The 15,944-nt window shown below is 40.2% G+C and overlaps 1 protein-coding gene across 3 annotated transcripts in view; it reads left to right on the top strand.

Annotated features, from left to right (window-relative positions):
• KDM4C (lysine demethylase 4C) overlaps nucleotides 1–15,944 on the top strand; it is a 409,790-nt gene that overhangs the window by 345,110 nt on the left and 48,736 nt on the right. The window lies entirely within an intron of this gene.

Below are 15,944 nucleotides of genomic sequence, written 5' to 3'. Positions count from 1 at the left end.
AAAGAATGTTTGCAACAAACTAACATGTGAATTCAACTGTAATTCAGTTTACCTGTCCTTGGTGAATGGACTCTTTCCTCTGTTTCAAAGGCTTAGAATAATTCAGACAGTGCAGAGATGGTTGCTATGCCTTGGTTAGCTTTTCTGATCACCATCATTGTCTGTGGCTTTCAATGAAGAGGCTGAAGCATCCTATTGACCCTCAGTTTCACTCATGTGCTGAAGGTCCCAGGAAGCTTGGCCATAGACCATTTGCAGCCTCACATGCTTGTCCCGTGTCTCTAATTACCTCCGATGAGCAGCCTGCCAGGTCACTACCATGGACTGGGGAGCCATGACCCCTATACAACACATCTCTCGGCTTTTTGATTGCAGCAGCTTCTTCTCGTGTCTTGAGAAATACTTGATGTTTGTGGGTTGGGTCTTGGTGTGGATGCATGTGAATGTGCAAGTGTAGAAAATGACATCACAAACTGTCACGTCTAATTTAAAGTTCTTTTCCATTGTCGTAGGCCTCAAGTTACATATTCATTCGTGTTTTTTCCTTAATTTCTTGAGTTGATGCGCTCTTGCTAAGAATAGTACATGTACTCAGCAGAAAACCCACTTTAGCAACTTTAAAAAATTAAGCTAATAACACATTGCGTTACTGGCACTTTGCCATTTACGGTGCAGTCACTAACATTACCTCATCAGACGACTCATGAGGATACATTTTGAGATGTGAACCAGGTCACAGCCTCTGGAGTCAGAGTTGTTGCCGTTCACACTTACATTCTGCCAGGAGCACGTGTACAGCCGTGTGTGCGTTCTTCTCGCTGAGCCTCGGCTTCCTTGTCTGCAATGGCGTGCCCACCTTATCGTGTGGTTTTCAGTTCACCTCACACTGTAAGCCCTAAGAAAATGAAAGTTGTATTACTGCTTTCTCTTTTTTATTACTTCCACTGCTGCTGTTGCTGCTCCATTCCTTTGTGAACTGGCCACATGAGTAATGCTATCCTCACTTCAAGGATAGGAAGCCCAAGTTAGAGAGGTTCAGTTTTTTGCCCAAATATTCAGTTAATGAGCGACAGGTGCTGGAATGTACATATGTTTTCAGCCCGTAGTCTACTGTTTGTTGAATTCCACACCCCAAACCTCAAGTGGCACTAGAGGTGTTCATTTGAACCTTTGCTTGGGATCATATATTCCCTTTTTAATATTCCAGAGCTCTGTGGTTACTGATGATTATATTGAAGTTGCTGTTACAGAGATCCAGGTGTTTAATCAGGACCTCATTCCTCTTAACTCTGATGTGTTTGATTCAGTCAGGTTTATGTTACTAATGTGTTTCATAAATGATGATGAAAGGGAAAATATTTGACTTTGAGATGATTTAGAAACTACTCTTCCCTATAGATCACTTCAGAACTTGGTATACTTTGTAAAGGGTGGGGGGGAAATCATATAATTTACAGCATTACATGTGGTGGGCTTTCTCTATGAGGAAAATATTTTAGTGTTCATAAATTGCCTTTGCAAAATTCTCTAGGTGGAAGCACTGTGAACACTGGATTTCTGAAATACATTCCTGGTAGCTAATACTTATCCATTATTCTTAATTAGACTCCAGGTATGGATTCCTCCCAAAAATGTTTGACAACTAACTCGAGGGAATCCATAGACTCTGGGAACTTTGGTTAAGAGCATTGTAATTACCCTTATTGCATTAAATGTTCTTTCCTTTTTCAAGCGTAAAAAAATTGAACTTCACTCAAGTATCTCTCTTTGTGTAAGTTGTGAATGCCAGGGGATACACTCCTCAGAGTCAGAAGTGTAGTTTGTCTGTGTTCTCGACCATGCTGGGATTGTTTGGTAGTAACAGGCAACTGCTGAATCATAGCAGTGAAAAAACTCGTGAGATGAAGTCCAGGCTAACTTGGCAACCCATCACAGGCGTTGCTGAGAGTAGAGGATGCTTGACCAATTTAGGTGAAATGAAGTATAAAACTACAGTTACTTCAGTACTCCAGTTTTACTTTTTTTTTTTTGCATCTTCCATTATTTGCTTTTTGCATTCAAAAGGACCATTTTAAAGTGCATTCTACTTCTCCTTTAATGCCATAAATTATTTTAAATACACTAGCTTATTCAGTGTTGTTGATCTTTGGGTATAAAATCACTCTGGATAATGGTACAAAAATTTCATCTGATTTATTATAATGCACTTTTCCATTGGACAATAAACATACTCTGTGGTTAGAATGATAGTATTGGGGAAAATAGGTAGCTTTCAAATCCTTTATTATTATTTACTTATGGCTGTACTGGATCTTCATTGATGCGTAGACTCGAAGGTACGTGGGCTTCAGTAGCTATAGCGTGTGAGCTCAGTACTTGTGCATCCGGGCCTAGTTGCTCTGGGGCACGTGGAATCTTCCTGGACCAGGGGTTGAACCCTTGTCCGCTGCATCCACAGGTGGGTTCTTAACAAATGGACCACCAAGGAGTCCAGCTTTCAGATTCTTGAAGTAGAAAGGAGCATGTTATAGTATGTGCACCGCTAGCCCCCTACCCCCACCCCCATCTCTGGTCCCTGTTATTTTAACCTAAATTTTAGTGTAGAGTTTTCAGTATTTTTGTCAAACATATATTTTTTGATTGGTACCTGCTTTCTTGCAAGTATGAGGTTTTACTCATGTGTGCTTGTGTATGTGCACATGTGGTAATGTCAGTAGTGTTGTGATACTTGACCATCCTTTGCCATGATCCACTGTGGCCTCTTTCTGGGCTCTATTTCTGAAGGTTCCATTGGATGTATTCCTAACCCACTCACATGCATATTGAATAGATGTTTGTAAGGAAAAGACAGAGAACACAATAAATGGTAAAAATGGTTTTGAAACTGGGAGCTTTGGAAGCATTTCTTATTCAAAGCAAACAATGAACTACTCACAAATTTTATACTTCCTACAAAGTACAGTCACTGACTGTCTCCTCACACCTGAGTTAACTAGACAGATGTCAGTGGAAGAGACGCCTGAATAACGAAAGGCAGCAGAGCTGAGAAAGATGGCATGCACTAATTTTTTTTCAAGCAAATTACTTCAATAAACCTTCATATTAGATTATAGTGTTTGTTCCATGTATGCAGTATTGGAGCTCCAGAATTCCTTGTACTTTATGTATTAATAAGTTGTAAAAAGCAAGGCGCCTCTAATACAGTCTTTTACAAGGTACATCGTTTTTGTCTTAATACCCTCTCCTGTCAAAGACATTTGAGAAATTTATTTCCTTTATCATTTACTAAGTTGTGGCTTCTAATGTGGAGATAGACACCTATTCAAAAAGAGAGGAAGAATTTGAGTAGAGAAAACATCTTAGTGGTCAATTTTTTTTTCCTACTGTTTGGTATATTTTTTCCACCTTTTCTATTATTTTAGCTAGATCATTATATTTAGTAGATTTAACCAGTGTTTTATCTTTTAAATTAGTACTCAGCAATCCATAGAAGCTTCTTGGTATAAATTTGTTGAAATAGCTCTCTAATGCTAGGGAATGAGCTTAGTGGACAAAAGAGAGGTAGTATTTATTGAGCATCTTTTATCAAGCATGTGTTAGAGATTTTACGTGAGCACCTTTTTTCAAGGCAATATTCTTGGGGTGGACGTGGGAAAGTAGTGGTTATGTTGGCTTCTGTTTCGGCCCCTCCCACTCCGAAAGGTTCTCTTGTCTCTTTAGCTCACCTTCATGTTCTATTCTATGTAGCATTCATCTTTGTTGTAGAACTTGAATCCTTGCTCAACACTTGCTGACTTCTTTCCCTGCTTGTGTCTTCAGGTGAGCAGCCCAGGAAAGCTTCACTAACTAACTCCTTCCCTGCCATCACTGTGCGTGGCTCAGGACAGGAGGGGACACCTGCATTGCCCAGGATTTGGTGAAGGACTTGGAGCAAGGCAGCCCTTCTGGTTAATCCATGCTTGTGTAACTAACCTTTGGGTGGTAATGGGGTGAGAATATCTGTCATCACTAACGATAATACCTTCCTTGCTGTGCAGAAACAGTTCTCACCTTGCCAGTATGTAGAGCATTGGGTGATCAAGGCCCCTAAATTCTAAACCCTAAAATATTGCATAGCATATTGTACTTTCAGTATTGGTCATTGAGAAAACACCAAATGATAAAAAAAATATTAAGAAATCAGGAACACTTTTATATGAATTCATTAAATATAAAAAGGGTCTGCAGTGTTTCAGGATTATGGATTGATTATGGATTGATACAGAGAGACCTCAAACACACTCCCACTGTAAATTCCCACTGATGCTTTTGGACATCATCATGGATTCTAGCCTTTTACAGATCCAGCAGGTACCAGTTGACTGTAATTTTCTTCTTGGTGCTTCTGTCACACTGTGACCATGCAGAGTCAAAACCAAGCACTCTGATGCAGAAGCAAGGCTCTTAGCTGCTGTGCTCTATTCCCTAAGAAGATAGGCTAAATAAAGATACGAGTAAAATGTTTTGAGAGTCCTTGGAAGGAAGTCACTAATTCTATCTGGGGCAGTCAGGTGGCATTCACAGAGGAGGTAACACTTGTGCTGGTTCTAAAAGAGAAAAGTTTGAGTTTGCTAAGTTGATGTGTCAACTGCATTGGAGCTGGCATTGGAAGGCCAGAGTGAAAGGAAACCAGACTCTCACTTGTGACTGGTTCTCAATCATCTGGTTGTCTCTTGATTCAACCCATGATATGAATCCATCACCTTTTGGTCTTTTCTTTTCCCTCCTTAAGTATGGCTTGACTCTGTCCCTCTCATGCTTTTAAGAAAGAGAACCAGAATTTATTGTAGTTAATGCTGATCTTGGAGAAGGAAATGGCAACCCACTATAGTATTCTTGGCTGGAGAATCCCACGGATAGAGGAACCTGTTGGGCTGTTGTCCATGGGGTCGCAAAGAGTTGGACATGACTGAGCAACTAACACTAACACTCATCTAACTAATGATCTGAATGTTTACATTTCCATAAACCCTCTTCGTCACCCTGATCTGCATGTCTTTGTGGTTAACTGACAGTGTTTGGTGATTGTTGTTTTTTCTGTAACAGTTGAGGTATTGCTAACCCCCTTTCTGTTCAGTTAGTAAGTTTGTCATGACCAAATAACAAACTCTTCTTAGACTTGTGCATAATAATCTGATATTTGTATATGGTTTTTCAATGTAAGTTGTTTTTGAACATCCTTCTGAATTTGTACTGTTATTGAATAGTAGAAAGCATTCTGACCAAAGCAAAAGTCTGATGTAAAAAATTCTTAGCACGGGTTTAAAAAAACAAACAAATAGTATAGTGATTTAGGGGTGAGTGTGTTCAATCTTTCTAAATCAGACATACATTTCAAGAAGAAATCCCTCACCCTTTATCAGTAGTAGTGTTTTGTTGAGCTCTCCATCCATGTATCCTGGATGACAGAAAGTTAAGGCCAGATTGCCTGGGAGAAGAAATACTTAACACAGACATTTTAGAATATTTACAGTTGGAACCAATTTTTCCCTTGTTCACTTTATTAGGTAAAACCAGTGAATATAGTGTTTTTCTTAATTTTATCAAGAAAATTAAACATATCCCACTTCAAACTTCTGTATTTTATTAATAACCCTCATTTTAATTTCCTGCTGCTATTTCTGTAGACATTTCCTGGGGAAGGGCAAGGTCAGTGATCATGAGCTCTTCTCCTTCGGGCTTCCAGTCAGTAGAAGTGCTTCAGAGTCTCTGGAGCACAGTCTCATGCCCTGGGTTTCCATTGTCTTTCCATCATACCTGGTGTAGTTAGGGAGACCTAGGGAGTCTGTTCGGAGAAGGAAATGGCAACCCACTCCAGTGTTCCTGCCTGGAGAATCCCAGGGATGGGGGAGCCTGGTGGGCTGCCGTCTATGGGGTCACACAGAGTTGGACATGACTGAAGCGACTTAGCAGCAGCAGCAGCAGGGAGTCTGTTGGAGGGACATCATACCTTCTGCTGGGCCTGGTTGTGGGACATAGAGGAAAATTCCACTAACACTCGCCCCACAAGCTCCCCATAGTGACTTCATGGTCCCAGGCAGAGGCTCTTCTGCCTCCATGGAGCCATCTTTACCTTACCCTTCTATCCCTCCATTTTCCAGTCCCTTTTCAGAGTCTAGTCACTTGGTAAGGGTCTTTGTGCCAGTCCCCGCTCAGGCACCAGCTGCAGAGACTCCAGACCCATTTCTGATGCTAATTCAAGTGTTTCAGGGGGAGTTTTGAATTTGCGGGAAGAGATAACAGATGCCTCCATTGCATATTCTAATTTTAATTCAGTCAAGGGTACAGAAACTCATCAGAAGGGGGAGACCATGCAGGCAGAGAAAGGCCAAGTGCCTCGATGTGGCACCTCTCCGGCACACCGTTAGTGGGCTGCCCCGTTGTGGCAACATCTGCATGTGACTGGCTGCTGCTGTATCGAAGCAGAACTGTGGTTTGCTACCACATAGTTGCTCTATGTAAGGGGTTTACATTTCCATTCTGGAAGGATTTACTCCTAACAGTCTGGGCCTTTCCATTTAAGGAAAAATGTGCACGCACCTGGCTCTTGAATCAGACTCATGATCAACAAAGCCACACTGTCATCTGGGGATAGAAAGTAGAGTCAATTCCCAGTGACTCAGAACAATATCTCTGCCTTTAAGTATAGCATTTCTCCAGACTCTGATGTCTTGTCCTTTATCCTTTAATCTGGTTGGGTTAAAAAACAAACAAACATTATTTCAAATTTCCTGGAAGCATCCAAAGGCATTTGAAAAATGTTAGGACATAGGTTATATGGGATGCCTTATTTATTTTACAAATAGACAGTGCTTGCTCCTAAGGGCCTGAAGAGCCCCTGAAATAACTCTGAAGCAATGTTGCTGCTGAGGCCTTAAATGTATTGATGTGAGTGTTAGCAGTCACCCTCTGTGGAGCCCTGATTTCCAGGAGATTTCTTGTTCAACAGCCTTGGCTATCTTCTTCTCTCTCAAAAATGTGGAAAGGAGAATTTTGCCTGAACTTTTTATTTAGCTTTGTAAAACTGCAAAATAATCCTGACTTAGAAAAATTCAGGAAAAATCTGCATCTTGGTTACAGGAGTTTGGTGTTTATCACTAAAGCAGATTCATCAGAACCCCCATGAAGTACTTGTCATGTTGTATTTCCTACTTGGCCGTCTTATCCCCACCCCGTCCCCTGAAGTGCATCATGGGACCAGGGACCAGTCAGCCAATCTACTGCAGGAGGGGCAGGTGCAGGAAGGGCTGTTAACATGGGACCTTTGATACTTGACAACTTCACGGACCACACATACTGAGGGAAATCAAGTCTTGCATTCTAAGAACCACTTATCTGGTTACATTTTTTAAAAGCATAGGTAAGATGTGTTTCTATATGAAACACTTGCTCAGCTTTTCACAGAATTATTTCTCAGGAAATTTTAAGCTTTTCAGCAATTTAATACTCCTTTTTTAAAAAGATTAGGGCGTGCATTATTGTCTGATAGCTTGTTAAGAAAATTAAGTAGTGACACTAATCCCATATTTTAACATTGGTATTACAGTCAAGCACTGTGGATACAGTAGAGAAATATAAATGGAATGTGTCAGCAGACACACAACAGCAAAGAGAATTTGACATTCCAACATCTTGTAAAGCATAAGAGGCAGGATTTTCAATTCCTTCATGTAGAAAACAGTAATTAGTTGCCATAGTCATAATGAAATCCATAGATACTGACACAGGGTAATGAAACTATAGTTTAATGAGACTATTAACTGCAAGCAGTGGAAAAGGCACTTAAATAAGTTCCATCATTTTTTATCTAAAGGGCTACTCTCTAGGTCTGTGTTCTTTGTCCACATTCACCGAACATGATGTGTAAAGCTGTAAAGCTCTAAATTAACTAGAGAGGCCTCTTGAGGTCTCTTAGCAGGAAGCCAGTCAGCCTGGGGCTACCCCATCTCTCTGTCCCACCCTTCCACAGAGTGTTGGTAGCCATCTTGGGATCTGAGCCGTTTTTCACATGCAAATCAATACTTCTTCCCTTTCTAGGTAAAAGAGACGGTTTCTTGACCATTCCTTATCTGAAGCTGACTGTTTTCACCATGAGATTGCGTGCATCTCTCTGTCGTCTTCTCCCACACTGGGTGTAGTGGATCTGTGAAATTATAGAGTAGTATATGAAGGAACATAAGAGATTTCTTTTTCTACAATTTTTTTTCAATAGAATATTCTTTCAGTTTTTCTTTCAGCCATTCCTGGGCTGACCTGGCACTCAGAAGCTTTTTCTTGGGGCAGGAGGGAGGGAGAAAGGAAACCTAATTTCTTTGTGGGCATCGAATGTCCTTGTGAGTTGTTTTTCATTGTGCTTATCTCTCCTTGAGTGTTATGTAGGCCTTTTCGTCAGGTCTGTCCTCATTTTCTCATATATTTATCAAGAATTGGAAGAAAATTAAAAATTTGCAAACCCTTACATTAAACAACTTTTAAGTGTATCTTAAAATTTGTTGTCTTGTATCTTTATCATTTATTTGGAGAAAAGAAGAGCATCCTTAATAGATGCTAAGAAGCAGCTTTGGCTGAGGCTGCAGGAACCACAGAGGTTAGCATTAGATGTTGTTGGAGGGAACACAAGGGCTATAGGCAGGGGGCTGGGAAGGGAGGGTTGCTGCCCTGGAGCCTCTCAGTCCTTCCCCTCACCTTCCTGCCTCCACTGGAGCCCACACAGCATTCTTTCAAGCACAGTGCTGGGCACAGAGAGACATTTAATTAACCCTTGATAGACTGACAGATGGATATTAGCTTGCTTAATTAATAGTGGATGTTAAAGGCTTTGTGGATTTGTCTCCTTTGATTATAACATCCTTGAGCCCACATGGCAGAATCTGCACTGCTCCTGCTGTGGTTGTGATGAGCGGTAGGAAGTTTTTGGCTGACTTCTCCACTGCTCCTCTGGCTCCTCCTGTGATTTTCAAGGAAGCTTAGGAAGCTTGCACATGTTCATTCTCAACTTCTCTCTACCTCTTTCTCTCTCTCCCTCCCTTTCTGTCTGATGCTCATGGAAGTAGTGTGCCTGTATAGAGTCAGAATTGACTATGCCACCCTGATTTTCTCTTGTGTTCAAGATGACTGCCATTTTTCCTTGAGAGCAGCATATCAAGGTAGATGAGGTAAATAAAATCAATAGTAGCTGATATTGGTATAATGCCTTTTATAGTTTATTGAACGCTGTCACTGGTAGTGCACTGTCTCTTTTGGTCCACACAGTAACCCTCTGTTGCGGGTTTTTCTAATTGTATCCATTCTACAGGTGATGAAATGGAACTTCACAGAGGTTCAACAGTCATTAAAGTTCCAGAACGTCCCTGTCTCCAAAGTCAAAGCACATGGTGCATCATTGAGATGGTGCTAATTTGGCTACACATTTCCAGTTTGAGATCGTGGCTTGAATTAGCTTACATGGCTTCATTATTTACCTAGGCTTCCTTCTTGGTGGCATAGAACAATTATTAAGCCCTTTAATTAATCTGTTTTGCTTTAGGTCACCTTGTTAAGAAAATCTTTCATCTCTTTTAGCTATTTTTAACCCAGTTACACACTGTAATTGAGATCCAAAAATCCTTATGGTAGGAGAACTGTGTAGGAATGCCCCATGTCCCTTGCTTCTCTCTGTTGAAAACACCCCATCTGAGGTCATTTTTAAAAATTACAGTACCTTATAAATGAATGAATACTTTCATTTCTCCTAAATTATAATTCATTCAACATTGTTTATATATTTTAGGTTCTTTGCATTTTCACATGAAATTTAAACACACACATAGCCTGCTTTGAATGATTGAGAGTTTGTTGAATCTATAGTCCCCTCCCCAACCTCCCAGTTTTACAGTTAGACCCAAGAAGCCTGAAGAGCATCTGAAATCTAAAAGCCCAAGGCAGAGCTTCCGGCGCCAGGCATCCAGGGACTCACATACTCTCTAGCAGCTAATGAGATTGGAAATGAGTTAGCAAGAACTCACATCAGATTCCATCTCAGCGGTAAATGCTCCACCTCCAGCTCCATCAGTCCAACTGATGGGAAACTTTCCTTTCTGCTCTTTATAAAATATGTTACTGAAACTATTCAGAATGGAAAGCAGGTGTTGCCTGCCTCTTGAGAGTTTCCTACATTAACACAGTGAAGCCTCTGAAGATGTTTCTCCCATCCCAGTCCCCTTCACTTAGCTCCTGAACAAGACTACCACCTCTGAGGTGAGCTAATGACTCAAATGGAAAATAATTCATGTTTTTTTTTCCCCCTCTGTTTCTTCCACAGCCTGTTAGTTGTACTTCTACAGACGATAAACTGAATAAGGCCTTAAATCTGCTGGGAAACTGCTTACCACCATTTCCCACTGTATTATATGTTTGTACTTAAAAACCCATGAGGAATCAAGTACACGTGAACAAACAGACATATCGAAAATTAAATACTTGTGACATTTTTATGAGCCTGCATGTGCATTTGTGTTATAAGAGCAATTATTTCTTCATGAAGCTCCAGGGATTTAGGTTTTTCTGGGTTAAATATTTTTACCTAGCTCTTGTAATTTTACAGAAACTTTTCATTATTACAAGGCACATTTAGATTAGTGATTTTTGCTTTGTAAGTTTGGTGAAAGAATGATAGTTTGTATTAATTTATTACTTTGATAACTGTAGGACTTTTTATAAAATGGATACCTTGAAAAAATATAATAACGTCTCACATGTTATTAATTCATAGAAATTAGGGAGTAATAATAAAGTTGAGAAGGTAAAAGGGTTATTGGATATACATGGAAATGTGCATTTTGGCCTGTTCATGGAATAAGTTGCTAAGCTTTTTCCTTCAGCTCTCCAGTCTTACTGATTGAATGATGGATGTACCTATGAGAGGTACCTAATTTTTTTGGATTTGCACCCTTTATTAACATCATTATACAGATGGAGGACAAACTCAGGGCTTTTCCTAAGATGACATCCCTGCCCGTGACTCATCTCATTACATGGATAGTGGGTGACCCTCCTTCAAGGTATGAATACACATCCGCCTTCCTAGATCCGATAAGAGAAGACTCTTCTTGCCAAGGAGAAATCTTCCTTCCTCTGCCACACAGGACTCCTTGCCAAGCGATCACTGCAAAGGTCATATTTGAACTAACTCCTCTCTGTTCTCTGTCAGAAACTCACTGGGGAGAAATGATATTGACTATTGGAGAATACAGTATGTATTCCAATGTCAGTACTTAAGTTAGATTCCTGTTCCAGTTTAGGTCACCCCAAAATTACTCATTTTAGGGTCCATAACTTCAATCTTCACAGAGACGTCTTCATGGAGTTTCATTTTACTGCTGTATCCACTTATTGACAGTTGTATTTATACAAGCAGCATATATAAACAACATTCTTGTTTTATAAGGCTGTTGTTAAAAGGTTGAGTGCTGAGCCTTTAAATAGATAAAATCCTTTGAACAGGTTAGTATCAAGAGAAATTTGTCTGTGAGAGCATGAGGGGAAAAATTGAAAATTTCTTTCTAAATTCTAGCTCCAATTTAACGATGCTATCAGTTTTGAGCATAGGCAGAGGTGGATTAGCAGTTTCTGAGACTCTGTCCACAATGGAAATCACATTACCTTTGGGAGAGAGATCTCAAAATATAACTTATGCCCATTGCATCTTTGAAATTAATAGTTGTTATTAGACATGCCACTAGGTCTTAGTATTTAATACATTGTTAAAGAAGTATATATATTATATCACAAATTTGTTTTTTCAGTATCATTTCAGTGTAATTTGGCGGGGGTGGGGGGTGGCTAATCTTGTGTTTTATTTTATGCATTTAAAAATATTATTCTGAGTAGGGATCCATAGGTTCACAAGTTACTGAGGGGGTCCATGGCAGCAAACACTCCATTCTCAGTGGCCTTCTGGGCACATGTATATATAGGGCCTCCTGGCCCCCTTAGGCCTGGTTCAGATGATCAGAAGGCTGTGGTGATAATTATTAAAGAAATACCATTGACTCTTTTTTTTTTTTCGTGTCCGACTCTTTATTTTATTTTTTTTAACTTTACATAACTGTATTAGTTTTGCCAAATATCAAAATGAATCCGCCACAGGTATACATGTGTTCCCCATTCTGAACCTCTTGTATTCTTTTGGCCAAAGCAGGTTAAGTCAGAAGACTAGCTCAGATCTGAGGGTTGGGGAAGTAGACTCCAGCCTTTGGTGGGAGGAGCTGCAAAGTCACATTTCAGAGGATGTGTGCAAACAGGAAGGAGTAAAGGTTTGTGAGCATTTTTGCAATTTGTTGCAGTGTATATATGTGAGTGCATATGCAATTATATGTTCTGCATTTTTCATCTCCAGATAGGCTCCAAATCAAAGTTATTTATTTGACTCTGTGATTTTACTGGGGAGATTAAACAAAGTGTCTCAAATGGTATGTAGAACAGAAGAGGCAGTCAATAAATAAGTTAGAAAAGAACAGAGGAAATGTAACTTCTTTAGGCAATTGCTGGAATTCCTTTCCTGTCACTTCCTGCTTGGTTTTATTTCTCCTCTGATGGCTTTCCACATGTGTTCCCCTGGTTGATGAGACCAACACATGCACTCGTGATGGGGGAGCACCTGGTTCTGGGCCCCACTTCAGCCTCTCACCAGCTTTGAGATCTTGGAAAAGTCACTCGACCTGTACCTCAGTGACTTCATCTATTTAATGAGAATTAACAACTACAGAGTTATTGCGAGAGTTTAATTAACTCTTGAGTATGGACATGTGTTGGTAACATATCTGTGTTTTTTGTCCTAGTGACTCTTTGATGCTTCTGTAGAATGTCTATAACAATTTCTTAGTTAACATTTTCTTCTCACATCCCTAGAATTTTGAACTGTTTCTATCTTTTTAAAAAGAGAGGTTGAGGGTTTTTTTTTCCCCCCAATTAAAGCACTGTTCATTTCTGCATAGTGTATGTTAAAGAAAATTTGACTTTAACAATCTTAGCCTGTGCAGTAGTCTTCAAACACCATAATCTGATGGAGCCCCTTGCATAATGTCCGTCTTCATCGATGAGAAATGACATTCTTAACATCAATAGATTCTTAGGCTTTTCTGACAGGAAGTAATTTTGAGTATGTATAATCAGTTATAGGATATGCTTGTCAATAAATTCTTCCTGCAAAAATAAATCAAGTCATATCAAAATAGCATTATGAAAAAAAATCTGTTTTCTTTAATACTTCCCATGAAATGGTCAGTCATGCTTGAGACTTATAAAATTTTTTATTTAGATGAAGGCAGTTTATTTAATTTGTGTGCTGGCCAGCTTTCCAGCTAGCCAATTTGCATAAATTTCATGTCCTAGCAGGAAAAAAAAAATAGTTGTCTAGAATCAACCTTTTCTCTGTCAAGTCTCTATCATTTTTCTTTACCCTTGATTGGCTTCTTCCACTTCCCAGACCCTGTGAATTTCACCATAAACCTTTATTACCACTCCTACCCACACACATGCCTAGCTACCCTAACAAAGAGGAACTTCTTCCTAAAAATCCCCTTTGTTTCTTTTTGCTCTTTTCTGGACAGTGAGTAATTAGAATCAATCTTCTCCCATTTAAAAAATATGTCTGTACCTGTCCTTGTAGATCATTTATTTAGTTTTTTTTTTTTCCTGTCTATTTATTTTTCCATTCATTCATTCATTGTTTATCTGGCAGCAACAGTGTTGCATGCCATGGATAAAAAGACAGATTGGTCCTGGCACTGACCCATGGATTTTTCCCTGTTACAGGAGGGATAGTCAGTGAAAGTGACATTTGACCAGAGCCTTAAGAGAGTTGTAAACAAAGGCTTTGAGAGTCTTGAGGGTGGAGGGAGGAGACCACATTATTTATGCCTTCCTTCCTAAGGACCACAGCCATGTGCCCCCTTTTGACAAGAATTAGAGGCATAAGAGGCTGAGGTGAAGAGCAGAGCAATGATGATTTAGAGCTGGATTGAACCTTGTCATGAGAAACCGGGGTTCTGCACTGTCGTGCATGCCGGTTACTGGGGTACTGTAGAGAAGAGTGGTTTATTTACCTGGGGCTAGGGTCTCATATATAGTCTCTTCTTATAATGAAGCCACTTAACAGCTGCTGAGAACTAATTGCTTGTGAGTCTAGACATTTTATGTACTTCATATTATTTTGTAGCAGACCTTTAATGTAAGTATTACTGTTCCTTCTGCAGATGAGCAAACTGAGGCTGATAAAGGTTGTGTAACATCCCTATGATCACATAGTATGAAGCTGACCTTATAATTCAAATCTAAAACATTCTTTCCTTACAGGGTGAGTTCCAATTTTAATAAAATATGCATGCACAAAGAACCAATATGAGAGTAAAATACACTACATGCCATTCTGACTATGAGTGTTTTTAAGGCCGTTTGACAAAGAGGGACGGCGTTTGAAAAAATACATTGCCAACATAAAGCCCCCTTTGGCCTTAATCCAGGTCACTCAGAGCCACTGTGTTGTGAACTTTGCCTCCTAGAGGCAGTTATACCAGTACAATTTTAGGAAGCATTCATAGGCTTAATTTCAGAGTTCCAGAATTCTACAAACTGTGGCTTCACTCAAATTTATTATTACATCTAAGTTGCTCTCTTGCTTTGAAAGGTTAGATATATTTAAAATGGTTGGACAGAGGAATGAAGTAGGAAACTAGGGAGTTATTTTGGCATATGTAAGGTACTGTGGCCCAGCTGTTAAAGATTTCTACTTCAAACACAGTGTGTTTAAATCACTACAGGCTCCTTCCTCTTGGGCTTTGGCAAAACGTTTACACACCTAACTACACCTAAAGTCAGAGAAAAATTTTCCAGCCAACCTAGCAATCAGTAGGGAATGATTTCAAGGAAGAAAAATATCCTTTTATTTGGTTAGGCATGTGAGAAACTAGATGGCAGAGCTCACTCTGCAAAGAGGGGGCCTTTAGGAACACGTCTGGGAGAGTCAGCCTTCAGTCCCAACCATGGACATCTTTGTCTGTAGTTCTGTGCTCCAGGCCCTCATTTCCCACCTGGAGATGCCCCTTCTCCCCTTGGAGTCACACGGACCTGGGTCATGTTTCTTCGGTACTAAAACCTCTCAGTGGCTCCCTTAGGCCCACAGGGTAATATCTGGACTCCTTAGAATGGTGTGAGAGCTGCCCTACTTCCCCCTGTCCCCCATAGCCTGACCTTTCAGCTGCAGGCCATTTCCAGACTTCTTTCTCCTGCTTCCCCTCCCATACAAGGCAGGATCTCTTGCAGTTCCCAGAACAGAGTGGGCCATTTCCTGCTTCTAGGCTTTTGCTAATGCCCTTACTGGTTCCCTAATTCTGCCTGTGAGTATGAAGACATGCTAGAATATCATCAGTCTTGAGTCATGCCACCTGTAAGGTGACTTCACAGCACAACCTGTGTAGGCCTGTTCCGGGGAGTGGGAATCAAGTCTTAGTGGTTTTGGTTGGAGTCCAGAGCACCAGGGGAGGTGCTTGGTGTCCATTGCAGCATGACTGTTGAAGGAACCAGTGAGTCAGTGACTCTCTGGGCATTTCTTCTCTGGTTTCCAGAAGGAAAAGTTTAAGCATACCACTTTATCTGTTTCCTACAAGGTGTTTTAGCTTTTTTTGAAATTCAAGGAAAAAAGAAGTAAAGCCTCTAATTAAACCAAGATTCTGAATTGATACATTATTTCCCAATGATGTTAAAAATATCCCTGCCAGAAGACACTGGGTTAATGAATCCTGGCTTTCTGTAGGTTATGGATGACATGTCAGACTACTGTTGGTATCTTGGGGATTATGAGACTGTGTCTTCTAGAGCCCATTTAGCAACGGTGCTGGGCCTTCCCAAGTGCTTGATTCAGGAACCCC

The sequence above is a fragment of the Bos indicus x Bos taurus genome, chromosome 8 (genome assembly GCF_003369695.1).
Source record: "Bos indicus x Bos taurus breed Angus x Brahman F1 hybrid chromosome 8, Bos_hybrid_MaternalHap_v2.0, whole genome shotgun sequence".
Classification (NCBI taxonomy): Eukaryota; Metazoa; Chordata; class Mammalia; order Artiodactyla; family Bovidae; genus Bos; species Bos indicus x Bos taurus.
The sequence above is the reverse complement of the archived record's forward strand: the minus strand, read 5'-3'. Positions and strand labels throughout refer to the sequence as shown.